We start from the raw sequence: 16273 nt of genomic DNA, 5'->3' as shown, positions 1-16273 counted from the left end.
ATATATAAAATCTAATCTATGAAGATTAAGACAAAATTTGAGGATACCATTTCTGAGCTCTCTTAATTTCTCTGACCAGATCCAAGGGGAAAACTGTTGAATTTTTAAATCTTGATGATTGAAGAATCAACACAGGTGATAGCATAATATAATTACTGAGGGAGGGAATCTGGGCCTTAATTTAAAGAAAGGAAAAGTTTTTATTGCCTTTTCTCGTGTAACTCTGAAGGATCTGAATGTTCACTAGTCACAAAGAGTTTTATTCTAAGAATTCAATATTCATGTGGCATTATGGGGCAGCCATACCCCAGGGGTCCAGAGCTCCTTAATGAGAAAGTTCTCAGTGTCCTTGGTCCTGGGCTACTTAGGGAGTCTACTAGCATTGTCTTTAGTTAGTAAAAAAAACATCTTGTTCGGCACCTTCTCCTATCTTCTCAGACGTGATCACAGCTCTCCTGGTTACTCTGGACATTAATAGGGATTTCTTGGAAAACCCTACCATGACTGAGTCAGTAGTGTTCACAGTTCCTGAAGCTATGAATGTATGCATGGACAGAGAGAGACAGAGACAGACAGAGAGAGACTGAGACAATGAGGCAGAGACTGAGAGAGAGAAAAGAAAAGGCATTTATTAAGCATATACTAATTACCAAACACTGGGCTAAGTGCTGGGGATAAATAAAATACTGTGAATTCAAGGCATTAGCATTCTAATGAAGAGAATTGAGATTCAGATTCCATGGAGATGAAAGAGGCAAATGATCCTTTGGGTACATAGCAGGATTGAAGGGACAGAGCCCAGAGGTGTTTAAAGTATGTCAACAGTGTATATGGCTATGTCCAGGGGGCTGGAGGATAGAATTGAGAAGGCCTGATGGCTCTCCATCTTACTGGAAAGCTTTCAGGTGATGACTCCTTGCTCTTTGAAGTTGTGTACGGTGGTCATACCCCACCATCATCAGTGTGTTGGGGGAGAGGTGACTATAGGGGCCATGCCCACATGTGCCAATCTGAATGTAGTGGGATCAGTAGGACTCCCTGCCAGAGACTGAGGATGACAGGTCAGATTCTGGAATGTAAAAATAGGAAGGAGGGTTGGCAAGAAGGTTGAGGCAAAGACACAATTCTGGTGAGATTTAGGGGAGGACCTGGAGGAAAGAAGTGTTTCCCTATCCTTCCTGAAACATCCAACAGACTTGGGTGGGGCAATGGCGAAAGGAAAGAAAGGAAGATGAATGGGTTCTCTCCTCAGGAGGTTATTCATGTTACTTCAACTCAATATATATTTATTATTCATTCATTTACTTATTTATTTGTTTATTTATTCTGTGTGAAGAACACTATACTCTGTACCAGAAGAGATACACAGTTTAGATAAAAACTACTATCTGGCCTCATGGAATTTGTAATCTATTCCCCTCACCACTATCTTCCTTCCCTAAAAGCTCGCTCACCTCTTCAGGGTCTTTGTGTTGAGTGTAAGCTCCTTGAGAGCAAGGACTATTTTTATTCCTTTTTATCCCTTAATATAGTACCTGGCATATAGTAGTTCTTAAGAAATATTTTTTGTTGGGGCAGCTAGTTGACACAGTGAATAGAGCACCAGCCCTGAAGTCAGGAGGACCTGAATTCAAATCCAGCCTCCAATCAGACACTTGACACTTACTAGTTGTGTGACCCTGGGCAAGTCACTTAACCCTAATTATCTCACAAAAAAAGAAAAAGAAATGTTTTTGTTAATTGATTCATTCACTCATTCTCTTGGAGCTCAACTTCTGCCCTAGGGTGCTTGAATTGGGGGTTCTATACATTATGAGATCAAGTTATCATTTGTGTGTGTGTAAATAAATGTGTGTATATACACATACATATACATATATATATGTATGTATTTAGTAGAATGGGATAATACATTTTAAAATACTTTGCAAAATACTTTAAAATATTTTTCACTTAAAATGCTAAAGAAATTCTAGTTATTACTATTACTATTATACCCATATATGTATACTGCATGACCTGGATACACTATAAGCTCTTTGACAGCAGGAACTGATGGAATTTTGTCTTTCTATCCCTAGTATCTAGTACAGTACAAAGCACTAAGTCACATAATAAGAATTTGTTGGGGTGGCTAGGTGGCACAGTGAACAGAGCACCAGCCCTGGAGTCAGGAGGACCTGAGTTCAAATCTGGCCTCAGACACTTGACACAAAACTAGCCATGTGACCTTGGGAAAGTCATTTAACCCCAACTGCCCTACCTTCCCCTCGCCAAAGAAAAAGCAAAAAAAAAAAAAAATGTGTTGATTGATTAAGCAAAAGGCTTGTTGCCAGAAGGGACCATAGAAATAATCTTGTCCAACCCCTTGCATTTACACTTGAGAAAACTGAGGCCATGAAATATTAATGCCTTTTGCAAGGTCATACAGGTAGAAAGTAGTAGAGGCAGGATTTGGACCCAAGTCATAGGATCATAGGTTTTGAGGTAGAAGAGAGTTTGCAGTTTTAGTAGAAGCTCCTCATTTTGTAGATGAGGAAACTGAGGCCCCAAGTTAATTGTTCATTGGAAAGGAGAATATCCCAAATGTTTTGCAGTTTTCCTTCATTAAACACTAAGCCAGGTACAATACCTCATAAGGAAGACATGCTTTCATATCAGGTGAATCTGTTTCAGAGCACACTCTAAGTGTGCCTTCTTGGGGGAAGCCTGATTTCATTTCTCAAAGCTGTGAACCCACGGGGAGGTAAGAGCTTGCGATATTTGTCCTAGCTAAAAGGGAAATATTGCTTACTACCCTATTTCATCCTGGGGAAATAGCTTTCAAAAATATCCCTTCTATAAAGTTCACATGATCTTGTCATTTCCTATAAGTGATATGTGACAGTCAATTCTGTAAATATTTGTGTTTCAAGCTGACATGTATCACTCTCTTGGAATGATTTCTGTGTTGCTAAATCATTATGGTAGAGACTAGAGTGAGATACAGAAGGCAAAGGGAAATAGGGAGCCTGGGGGAGTATTTTGGTTGTCACATGCTCTTGGTATCAAGTGCTGGATAGAGCAGAATCTTTGGAGTTAGGGAGCCCTGACCAAGTCTTTTTTGACAAACAGTGGCTATGTAACTCCAGGGAAGTCATTTAACCTGTCATCACCTCAGGCACCTCTACAAGACTCTAAATGACAGAAAGCTTGAAGATCTTCATGGGTAGAGGAGAGTCCTTACAAAGGAAGGCAGTGTAATGGGAATGGGAATTTGAAGATCTTTCCTGCCCCTTGATAGGCTTAAGTGACTCTGAAAACCTTCCCTGATTGGAAAATACACTTTGCCCCCTAATAGGCTGAATGTGGTCACATGGTCACATGTGGTGGGAGATTTGTTTTTCAGGAATGCCCACACCTTGTTACTTTGTGATTGGGCAGTGGGTCATGAGGGTGGTGATGTTCTCTGACCCTGGAGAAGGCTATATATACACCCTGATCTGATGTTTTACTTTGGGGCGCACTCATGGGAAGAGTTGTGTGATTTGACCAGACAAGACTCTGGGCAGCTGTTGAGCACCCCCTCCCAGCTTTGAAAACCCAGATATTGGTGCTTCTCTCTCTGATAACTAAATAGATATAGATGTAATGGTCAGATAGCTGGAAGCCCTGTCTGTTGAATTGTGTTATTTTCTCTGTATTTTTTGTCTGCTTGTAACTTCTGTTTGTATTTTCTCTGAAGTTCAGGGTGCTGGCTTTTTCCCCTAAACTAGGTAAATGATATATGTTTGATTAAAGTAAGATTGTTAACCCCTTTTTGAGTGGCTTTCCTTTAGAAAAGTAGATCAAAGAACCTGTGCTATCAGTCATCCTGGGTATGCTAGGGTGCTTGCTGCTACAGGCAGGGAAGGAATAATCATTTATACAATACCAACTATGTTCCAGGCACTGTGCTAATCACTTTACAAATATTATCTCACTTTACAAATATTATTGTGAGGACTAACCTCACAATAACTCTGGGAAGCATATGTTATTATTACCCCCATTTTGAATTTGGGGAAACTGAGGCAAACAGAGGTTAAGTGACTTGACGAGGGTCACACATCTAACAAGCGTCTGAGGATATATTTGAACCCAGATCTTCCTGACTCCAGGTCCAGTGTTCTATCCATTGTGCCACCAAACATGGATGGACAGAAAAATATCATAGAGATACCTGCCTCTAGATGTGCATATAGTATTTTAAAACATCTTTACACTTGTTCCTGCTCAGGATTCACTCCATGCTCAGTGTTCCTTCCTTAACCCACTCTCATGAACACAAGGTCTGTAAGACCAAAAAAAAATTAAATTAAGTGGGATTTCTTAAACTTACAATCTAGAAATCAAAAGCTAGCTGAATTCTGCCATGTTTCATAGAAATTTGATATCTGTGACTATAGATTCTTGTCATTTCTAGCTTCACAACATCTCTTGTATACACCTCTCTACTCACACAGCAATCACTTTAGTTGAACCCCCATCACCTCTGTTGCAATAGCTCCAAATTGGTCTACCTGCTTCAAATCTCTCCCCACTCCAAACCACCCCTCCACATAGCCAACAAATTGATTTTCATGAAGCACAGATCTGATAGTGTCATATCCCTACTCAAGAAACTGCACTAGCTCCCTATCACCTCTGAGATCAAAACTAAACTTCTATTTAGCATTTAATATCCTTTATAACATAGACCCATCCTATCTTTTCCCCACCTATTTATTCCTTTTACCACATCACACACTCTACACTTTACTTATACTGGGATCTTTGTAGTTTCTTGCACACAACAAAATCCCATCGCCATTGAGTTTTCTATGCCAGTTCATTGGCTGTATTTCTGTTTTAAATTCTCTGTTCTTTTGGTCTTCCCAACTTCTAGTGCTTGTCCCCCTCTGCTACCTTCCCATTTTCTCTTTTCATGATTTGACAGTCCCTCATCTTCACCTTCTTGAGAGGGATCCCATAAGCATCTACTCCAATCCAACCCTCATGGCCCTCTTCAAAGGGGCCATCCAGTTCCCTCCCCTGCAACTTATAGAAGTTGCATCTCATATCAAATAAATTGTATTTTATCTATACTTATATGTGTCTCCTTACTTAAATATACCTATAGTATGTCCCAGATAGAATGTAAACTCTCTAAGGACAGGGAGTATTTCATTTGTTTCTTCATTATCCACAGCACTTAGAATAGCCATTTAAACATGGTAGATGCTTAATGAACAATTGTTGACTTAACAAACAACAATTGAATTATGGATGATAATAACAATTGTAGCTGCCATTTAGATAGCATTTTGAAGCTTATAAAATCCTTCATATACATTATCCCATTTGACCTTAACAATAATTACACTGTGAAGTAAGACCTATCATCATTATTATCCTATTTTTTTCATATGAGGAAATTTAAGGCTGGGACTAAGTTTAAGTGATTTGCCCAAAGTCAGAGAGCTAGTCACTTTCAGAGGTATGATTTACAAACACTTCCTTCTTACTTCCAAGTGCTGGACACTTTCTTCTGTACTGTCATACCAATCTCTGATGTGATCCTGTGTCCATTCATTGATCATTCCACTCCCAAACCCGCTTCTAAATAACACCTGTCCAGACTCCTTCCTCAAAGAATTGCGAGGACCTCTTATGGCATCTGTTCTGGGCTCCCTCTTTTAACAGGGAGGTGGACTTCCTGGAGGGGTTGTAAGCTTCATGTTATTTGGAAGTGCTAAAGAAATGTTGGACATCTATGAGGAATCTTGTAGAAGGGAGTCCTGTGTTATTTAGGAGGTTGGCCTAAATGACCTTTGAGATACTTTCCAACCTTAAAAATGTGGTTCCATAGTTGATTTAAATATATATGTATATACACACACATATATACATATATACACATATATGTATATGCACATACACGCATATATACATATCTGTGTATATGTTCCCCTAGAAGAAACTACATGGTACAGCAGATAGAGCGTAGGGCCTGGAAGCAAGAAGACCTGAGTTCAAATATGGCCTCAGCCAAGTGCTGGCTGTATGGCCCTAGACAAGTCACTTAACCCCTAGCTGCCAAATTTTCCTCAACTGTAAAATGGGGTAATAATGGCACCTACCTCACAAGGTTGTTGTGAGAATCAAATTAGAGAATGTTTGAAAAGTTTGTTAAGTACAGTGTGTGGTACATAGCAGACGTTTAGTAAATGTTCATCTCTGTCCTTTCTATTAAGTTCCATTGTGAGTTTCAGTCCATCCCCAGGCTGTCAGGATCTCTTTGAATCTTGATTCTGTCATTCATGGCATTAGCTACTGCTTCCGACTGTGTGTCATTTGCATAGCTGAGCAACACTCACACACACTTATATGCATGTATCATATATAGCATATATGCATCATATATCATGTGTCCGTATATGTGTTATCTTATACATCATATGTTTATTTATCTTATATATCATATATGTTTATCTTATATATCATGTATGTATGTGTGTGGAAGTATGTTTCTTTGTCCAAGCCACTGACAAAAATATTGAAAGATCTTAATTCAAGGAAAGATTGTTTGAATTATTTTTTTCTCCAGATTCTTCTTCCAGAGGCTAATGCCTCTGAACTAATATGTTGTTTTTAGTGACCTTCATTTAGAATATTTCCTTCTGTTCTAGAGGGAAGAAGGGCTTCTCTCTTTTTTTTTTTTGCTTTTTGGGGGGCAATTGGGGTTAAGCAACTTGCCCAAGGTTACACTACACGGTTAGTGTTTTTGTGTGGGTGTTGTGTCTGAGGCCGGAACCAAACTCGAGTCCCCCTGACTCTGGGGCCAACACTCTACTCACTGCACCACCTAGACACCCCTAGAAGGGTTTCTCTTATGCCATTGTTATGGAGGTCGCAGATGCCTCAGCAAAATGGTAGGAGTGTGTGTGTAGGGGGAAGGGGGGAATAGTAACATGGACATGCCATCAGTAATAGCACCACCACCCGGATTGGAGGTGGGGGTGGGGGGCTGAAATCTCCCTTAACTTTGTAAGGCCTATCAAGGGCTATGTGGTCATTCCTTAACAGGAGCTGTCTCTTTACAAGCTATGATAAATAAAAGAGCCACACCAAACATTCAATATTGTTCCTTTAGGTGATCCAAGCAGAGAAAATCTCTGAACCATATGGGGAATCTCCCTTCGACTCCTACTTATACAGCTGAGCAGCGTGGCTCTCCTGCAGACCCCCTACAAGAGCTACAGTGATTGGCTCTGATGCCCTATATGGTCCAACCCTTTGTTATTCCATAGGTGGGGTCTCCCTTCCTTGTAAACCACTAGTGTTTGTTGCTACAGAAACTGTCTCTGGTCACTTTTACAAGCATTAGGAAAAGAGCAAAGAACCTTTATGTGAAGACAAAATTATAGGCCATGTTTTCCTCCCTGGCTTTCCCTCATACTTAGTGTGATTGCTAATATGGAAAGGGTTTGTATGCCATCGGTGGGGAGGCTTCCATGAAAAACAGGATTCCTCCCCCCTTCCCCCTCTATTTCCATACCCTTTGGCCTGTCACTGATGAAAATTGTTTTGAGGGAAGGAATCACTGCAAAACATGATTAGTCAAAAGCCAATAACCTAAAACCAGCATCAAGATATGGAGTAATTGATTTTGTTTGGTGTAAGGCACAGCTGCCCATGAAGGAGGGGAGCCAGTTAAGAGTTCACCCCTTCCTTTGCAGGTGCTATGGGGCTGTACTGATTGTGTTGTCATTGACAGGGACAGGGTCCTTTACAGCTAGAAACAATACAGACACAAATAACAAAACATGATCCCTCTGCCTCCCTACCTTCCTCTCCCCCACCCCCACTGGGAGCAAAAATGAGTTAGAGATGATTTCTTTTACTGCCCCTACAGACCTCTAACTGGAGTCCATTTAGATCTTCCTTGCTGCTTGCTTCTGTATACATATATTCCTGTCAGGTTTAGTCCCATATCAGGCTCACCGAGTGAAATATGAGAATGAGGGATGAAGGGAAGCTTGCTCTGGTGCTGGCACATTTGCTGGAAGTACCCTGTGTGAAAGAAACATTCCCAGTAATAAGTGAGAGCAAGGGAAGTGTAAGGCCCAGATAGAATCAGCATCTGCTGCCCCATTACTTACTCTCTCCGTTATTCAGATGCTATAAAGCTGAGCAAATGGAAGCAATGAAAGTTTGATTTCATTACCTTGCCTGTGGTCTCCTGTCAATCTGTTGTCCCTCCAAATAATAAATCTGACCTAAATGCAAAGGGTAAAAAATAGAAGGAAGGTAGTGATTGATTTGACCTTGGTCATATTAGAAAATCAGATTGTCTATAAGAATGCACTTTAGAGCAGTGGATAGCCTTTCCTTATTGACAGATAAAAACAAACCAATAAGCTGAGTTAGCTTGAGGAAACCTGAACTGGAAATATCATATTTAAAAGGCTATTGCATTTTAGAGAATGTGAATCCAGAGTAAAAGGGGATTATGGAGATACTATCATATAACTCCAAGCTTTAACATTCACTCCTAATGGAAAGTGTATGATAAAAACAGATCTTCACCAAAACTACTCTGACTACATGCAAATGTCTTCTTCATCTTTTGTTGAACTCCATTGAAAACAGTTCAGGGCAATGTGAATAGACCTGGTGAGGTTCTCTCACCGACATATTAACATTCTAGAACTTGACAAGAGCCAGAAATCCTATGGAGAGTCCGTGATGTTAGAGGCAATATGGTATAGTGGGGAGAACACTGATCTTGGAGGTAAACTTGGGTTTTAGTCTTACCTTAGAATTCAGGGGTGGGAAACCTAGGACTTCGAGGCCACATGTGTCCCTCTAGGTCCTCAAGTACAGTCCTGGCCCACATGTGGCCTCAGGCTGCCTTAGATTCTTAATTGCTTTGTGACCCTGGTCAAGTCAAGCAAACAAAAAACTTTTAAGTACATACTATATGCCAAGCCTTATGATAGGTGCTGGGGACCCCAAGATTAATGACAAAGTCCCTTCCTTCAAGGAACTTGCATTCTATAGGCAGAGACAATATGAATACATATAAGTATATGCAGAACAGTAATTTGTGGGAAAAAATATTAGTAGCTAAAGGGAGCAGGAAAAGTCCCTGCAGGGAATGGTGTTTTGAGCTCAGCTTTGAAGAAATCAAAGATTAGGAAGAGGCAGAGATGAGGAAGGAGTTTATTCTAGAAATAATTGGTAAACTGTACAAAGATCCCAAGATTTTCAATTTGTTTTCTGGAAATATCAAGGATCTCCTGGCACAAACAGTGAACCTCAAAACACTGTAATCTCTCAGGTCCCTGAGGCCTCTCTAGGATTCTAGATCTGGGCAGAGGTTTGATAGACAAAGCCTGAAACGATGCAGGCTGTTTCCCTGAATTTAGTGGGAAGGTCAATTCGGGACTGCTTCTGTGTTCCAGATGACTCCAGGACAAGCTTCAGTAAAGGCCAGGTCATCTTGTTACATTGCTGAGGGCAATCCACTTGTGGGCTCTCTACAGGGATGAGGAAAAGAGTAGATTATAGAGCAATCCTGGTAAGAGGTGCTTGAAGAAACAAAATAAAAGATCTGCTTTTGTCATCCAACAATTGCTAAAAATGCCCAGGCTGAGGGAAGCATTTCTAAGAATAAATGAGATTAAAAGCACTTAAAATCACACACACACACACACACACACACACACACACACACAAACTAGGTGAGCACTGAAATGTCACTTAACTTCTTAATGTGTCAGGAAACTAAAACCATAACTTACAGTGGAGTCATCAATTCATGTCATATGGGGAGTCCCCATAACAATTAAATTACAGGTATAGACCTCTCCTCAACAATAACAGCAACAAAATTTACCTCATTTGGAGATTTTATGATCTCCTCTTCTGTGAACCCTCACAGATATATGAGCTTGGGTAAGTGATTTCACTCCCCAGGTCTCACTTTCTCTTCTGAAATTTTTTAAAAGATGATTTCTAAGTATTTTTCTAGTTCTAAGAGCCTTTATTTCCCATGTACTGGGTACCCATTCTAGTTTCAAAATTCTCTGATTCACTTCAGCATTCAGAGCTTAATTAAGATCATGGTGACAACCACCAAAGGGATGGTACTGGACAGGTTCAGTTCTGGAGCTTGTTATTATAAAAGTGAACACACACAGACTCAGATCAATATAGTGAAAAGTCTCCTGGAGTCAGAAGACCTGAGTTCAAATCCTGCTTCTCATCCTTATTGCATGTGTAACTTCGGGCAAGTCACTGAACATTTTTGGCTTTCACTTTCCTCATGTGTAAAGCTAGTGTTTTGAACTAACTGCCCTCTGAAGCCCCCTTTAGCTCTAGATCTATGATCCCAGGAGGAAAGGGAACTCAGAGTCACATATAGCAGAGTTGGTATAATTTCAAAGATGTATGGAAAGTATCTAGCCTACAAAGAATTCCCAAACTTTCTCACCTAGTCTGAAATTAAAATAATAGAGATTAAGACCTCTATTATTTGTATAAAGTCATTTTACAATTTGGAATATGACTTACACTCATGGAGAGGAAAATACTCACTAAAATTATACCTGTGTGAAAATGGATAATCTAATATACTTTCCTGAGAGATTTCAAAGAGAGGGTAGGGGCAGAGATGGGGAGAAGATAAAGAGACCAGGAATTGGAAGGAGGAAGTGGTATTCAATGACATTGTAAAGACTACTTTGAAAGGTTTAAGAGTTCTGATTAATACAATGACCAAATAGGATTCCAGATAACCAATAATGAAATATTCTGGCCATCTCCTGATAACAGGACTCAAGAGGCAGAATGAGACCCACAGTTTTGGCCAAGGCAGAAATTTGTTTTGCTCAACTATGATTATTTGTTAGAAGGATATGTATTATTTTTCTTTTATTAACATTGGTTGAGGAGGAGATGGGAGAGAAAGAAAATAAATGCTTACTAATTAAAAAAAATAGATTAAATGGAAGAAGAAGGTGGGGAGAAATGGGGGAGAAATAAACAGAGGACGGAACACAAAGGGGAACAATGTGATGTCCCAAACCAGTTCTACACTGCAATTTTGCAGAGGGACAGACAGGTTTTCCGAAATGTATCCAGCTACTACAAAAGCCTTAGCATTAAGTTTAGACCAGTTTCTCCAAGGCTTCTGACAACCACAGTGGATATTTTGATCCAATCATAGAAAATGACCTTCGTTATAAAATGAGAGAAGGAGCTATGCAAGTCTGTATGATGTTATATGTCAAGCAACTAGGAAGGGAAATTAAGGGTGAGAGAAGGTAGATAATCTAGTAGTTAAATTCTCACAAATGATCCCCACAAAGTGCCAACTGTGTTTATTTTCCGCGATGCAGTGGTGTTGAGGTTTATCAGCCATGATACATCCTTTGAAACATGCAACAAAGTTGCAAGAATTCACTAGGCAACAAGACAGCTCTGTGGTTCTGGTATTTGTTCCTTTCTTAGAAAGGAAGATTTATACACACAGGTCATTTATAATGAGTAGTACTGTGGAAGTAAAAACCATCACTAGTAAGGAATAGGATTGCCCCTTAACAGGGATGTTGCAATAAGGAGAAAAGAGACAGGATTCTAATGTGGATGTGGCAGCTGGTGTCCTCCCAAAAAGAAGCAAAAACAATGTCAGTGGTTCCCTGAGTAGGGGCTTTGATGCATTCGTGGTTTCAGTGGGGTGGAAGTTCATTGTACTGATGCCTTCTTAGCCTCAACTACTCTTGTCTCTATGGCTTTGCGTGAATTCTCCATAGAAGATCTGCCCAAAGGCTGGCACCAATCCTCTTGGGCCTTTGTAGGTCAAGCACATCATAACAGTCATGTTGTTCATCTGCTTAATCTCATTCTCATTGTAAGAGTAACCTACTGCTTCTTCAGTCAATCAATCAATTATCAAACATTTGTTAAGCAACTAATATGAGCAAAAAAAGTTGAAATTATGAAAACAATATCTTAAGAAAACATTCAAGGTGGAGACAAGATGGCTGCATAGAAGCAAGAAAACTCCGTATGACCCCTCCATAACAATCTCAAATACCTAAAAAATGACTCTAAACAGACTTTAGGGCTATAGAACCCACAAAGTGACAGAGAGAAACAAACCTCCTACTGAAAACAGCCCAGCAGGCAGACAAGAAGGGTTCGTTGCAGCATGCTGGGAGCTGAGCCCAGCCAGCCTCCCCCCAACTCCCCTCCCCCAGTCTGCTATTTTAGCTTCAGGGCAGCCACAACCAGCCCCAGTTGGAGGGACTTCGAGAAAGCGGATCACCTGGATCTGTGGAAATTTCCAGAATTATCGACCCATAAATGACAAAAATTTCTGACTTCACTGTCTTCCTCCTGTTCCATTCTTTGATCCTTTTTGTTGCCAAAATAGGAGTGTAAAGTTGGGGTGTTTTGTTTATTTTTCTTCCTTTGCCTGCTCATGTCATCACTCAGTCACTTGACCCCTGGGCTTTTTGCCACAGTAGGACTCTGCCACCAGACAGAGAAGCTTCGTCCCAAATGCTGGGGTTTTCTCAGCTGCCAGAGGTATTAATTAGGTGCCCTCTCTGAAGCCTCCACACACTCTGGCAAACTGGTCACACACCCCAGTACCTCCACCCTAGACCACAATCCAGATCCAAGAAGGTTAAAGCAAGAGCAATTAACCCTCAGACTGGTCGCTTGGTCCCCCTACACTCTGCAGGCCATGAGCTGAAGCTGCCATGTGGGGGTGGCTGCATGGAGGTGGCGCCTCAGCAGCTTCTCACCCTGGGCCAAAGGCCGACCGCACTCCCAACTACTGGATCCCAAAGTCAACACTGTACTGACCTCTCACTTTGTCCTTCACATGTATGTGTTGATAATTCTGGAAACCACCACAGCTGCTGGTGATCTGAAGTCCCTCCAGCCTGTGGTTGGTCAGGCCCACCCTGGAGCTAAAACCTCTGGCTAGCTTGGGACTGGGCTCTGCTCCCAGAGTGCTGCACTGGCCAATTTCTGCTGGCCTGCTGGCCTCTCCTCAGTGGGAGGTTAGCTTTTCTGTGTCATTTTGTGGGTTCTATAGCTCCAAAGTTTGTTCAGAGTCCCCTTTTACATGAATTGGGGGAGGTGGAAGCTGGAGCCCCACAGAAGTCCTGTTTCTACTCCACTATCTTGGCTTCATCCCCCTTTCAAGCATTCGTTATGAAAAAACCAGAATTGAATAGAAAATTTGACATTCAGATACAAGAACAAGAGAAGCATGAGAAGGTAAACAGGGAAAATAAATCATAAGGAATTTATCAACGTTGAACTATTTACATTCCTACATTGAAAAACAATAATTGTAACGTATGAAAATTTTCTCAGTATAAGAATAGTTGAAGGGAATATAAATGTATATATGTATGTATATATACATATATGTCTATATAGGAGGGTATATGGGCTTATGAATACATTTGTGAGTGTGTGTATATATGTGTGCAGGTATACATAGACAGAGGGCACAGAACCAATTGAATAGGAAGAGATGATACTTAAAAGTTGAAATTGGGAAGTGAGAGAGGAATATAGTGAGAGGAATGGAGAGAGAGAGAATGGGGCAAATTATCTCATATAAAAGGCAAGAGAAAACTTATAATGGAGGGGAAGAAAAGGAAGGCAAAAGGGAATGAGTCAACCTTACTCTCATTGAATTTGGCTTAGGGAGGGAATTATATACACACTAAATAGGGTATATCGCTCTACATAAGAGTAGGGGGGAAGGGGATGAGAGGGGGGATGATGGAAGGGAGGGCAGGTTGTGGGGGAGGGAAGTTGGAAGCACCCACTTTTGAAAAGGGACAGGGTCAAAGTAGAGAATAGAACAAGTGGGAGGGTGAGATAGGATGGAGGGAAATATAGTCAGTCTTTCACAATATATCAACTATGGAAATGTTTTGTGTAGCTACACATGTCCAACCTATATTGAATTGCTTATCTTCCCAGTAAGGTTGGGTGATAAGGGAGGAAGGGAAAGAATCTGGAATTCAAAGTTTTAAAATCAAATGTTTTTTTAAATATTATTATTATTATTATTATTATTTTACATGAAACTGGGAAATAACATATACAGGCGCAGGGGTATAGAGATCCATTTTGCTCTACTGTAAAGTGAGAGGGGACATGGGGAAGGATATAGGAGAGAGCAGATTGGAGGAGGGGGTATACAGTGGGATCACTGTTTTGAGGTGGTGGGTAGGGGAAAGATGGGGAGAAAATTTTCAACTCAAAATCTTGTGGAAATGCATGATGTAAACTAAAAAAAAACATAAAATTTTAATTAAAAAAAACATTCAAGTATAAGCAGTCATACAGTGGGATTAAAGCTTGTTGTTAGTCCTTTGTTCTCAAAGAGGACCAGTGATATCAGGAAGGTGGTGCCATGACTTGCAAGTGAATTGAATTTAAATGAGGGAGGGCTCCAGCCTCACTTTCTCCTCCAAAGTCATCTGGGTATAGTACAATGATATAGATCTGGACAACTGGAGATGGCCCAGGATGAAAGGACTGAGTTATAGTAAGAGTGAAAAGGGCCCACCAAGAGAGGGTCTGCTTGTCTGAAACAAAGCATTGAGGGATAGGAAGGGGAGAAAATGGAAGTGGTAATATGGGTCAGGGATGACTAATGTAATTCATTAGATGCTGAGGATACAAAGAGAAGGAGTTAACCATTGCCTACACTCAAGCTGCTTACATTTTAAAATGAGAATAAACAAGGACACAAACTAAATAAGCATTAAAAATAGTGAAGTCAAAGGAATACAAAGTGTTTTCAACTACTTCATTAAAAGTGGTAAGAAGGAAATAACTAGCTATTGGGTATGGGGAATCAGAAACGCTTCAGATAATGCTTAACCTATGTCTTGGAGGAACAGAGGGATTTTCCAAGACCAAAGAAAGGAAGTATTATAGCCAAATAGGGCCAGGCATTGTTTGTCGTGTGCTACATCCTTCTTATTCTCACCTACCATGTGCCTTTCTCATATGTTAGTATGGTTCTTGGTAAATAATAACAGAACAAATATTTGTCAAATGAATTATTGTTATTATCATCACTACTAATCCTTGTTGGCTACTTTTAATCCTTAAACCAAAAATTGTCCCTGCTTTCTCTCTCTTTTTTTTTTTTTGCTTTTTGGAGGACAATTGGGGTTAAGTGACTTGCCCAAGGTCACATGGCTAGTTTTGTGTTAAGTGTCTGAGGTCTGATTTGAACTCCAGCCTTCCTGACTCCAGGGTTGGTGCTTTATTCATTGCACCACATAGCCACCCCAACCCTGATTTCTCTTGATGATAATTATTTTTATAGTTTTGATCCTGTGCTGTCATTACCTTTCTGAATTAAATCTATGGTAGATATGCTCTATAATGCATGTTTACATATATGTATGTATATATTCATGAAAGTAATAACTTTATGTTTATATAGTTTATACTTTTCCTGCTTACAATCAACATAAAATGATTTTCCAATATCAGTGGGGAAACTTATCAAGTTTCATTCTGGAAAAGCATGAAGACACTAGGTAATTTGTGCTACTCTCATGTCAGGCAAGTAATAGGACAATTTGATGTGGTTAAAATAAGAACTAGTGCTGCCATCACCTTTACTTAAATTCTGTCAGTGTTCATTAATTCTAATATGTAAGAGATGAAACTCCCTCTTTAAAATAGCACCATCCACCCTGGATAGAGTAAATTCTTGCTGCGATGTTGTCATATTCTGACAACCTGATTCCTCCAGGGCCCTGGGTGGAAAGAAATTAAAATCACATCTGAGCATCTGGAGGTAAGATAAAAGGTTCTGAGTACCAGGATATAAACCAGGAGGAGATAGATAAAATTGAGTTTTATGATAAAGCAATGCTATTTTTTTTAGAATGTTACTCATTGTTTTCCCAACTTGTCAATTATTGATTCTGTCACTCCTTTTTTTTTTAACTATGTGTCCCATCCAATGGCATTTATAGGAAAAATGAATAAATATAATTTCTTCACTACTCATTCCTTTAATACAGCATGGATCAACGTTCATCTTTATTCTTACAGTGCCTAGTACAGTGTCTTACACATAGCAGGTCCCTAATACATATTTGTTGATGTTAATTAATTTTTTCCCAAATGTACTCCATTAGTCATTCTTGATTCACATCACTGCTTCCATTTCCTCCTCTTAAAATCCTTGAATTCTTTGTTCTAG

At 40.0% G+C, this 16273-nt stretch overlaps 1 long non-coding RNA gene across 3 annotated transcripts in view; it reads right to left on the bottom strand.

The window, feature by feature from the left end:
• Positions 1–538: 538 nt before the first annotated feature.
• Positions 539–16273, bottom strand: part of LOC138147302 (uncharacterized) — a 45898-nt gene continuing 30163 nt past the window's right edge. For all 3 annotated transcript variants that reach the window (XR_011164769.1, XR_011164771.1, XR_011164770.1), the window contains exons 5-8: positions 8818–9542; positions 8228–8279; positions 7918–8073; positions 539–1069 (exon numbers count right to left, since the gene is read on the bottom strand). This is a non-coding gene — a long non-coding RNA (uncharacterized lncRNA). The remainder of the gene's footprint in view (positions 1070–7917; positions 8074–8227; positions 8280–8817; positions 9543–16273) is intronic.

Source organism: Petaurus breviceps, unplaced genomic scaffold, assembly GCF_028583685.1.
Source record: "Petaurus breviceps papuanus isolate PSGF00001 unplaced genomic scaffold, PetGlider_PUasm1.0 90784, whole genome shotgun sequence".
NCBI lineage: Eukaryota > Metazoa > Chordata > Mammalia > Diprotodontia > Petauridae > Petaurus > Petaurus breviceps.
Note: the sequence above shows the minus strand (reverse complement) of the source record. Positions and strands in the feature narration are given on the sequence as shown.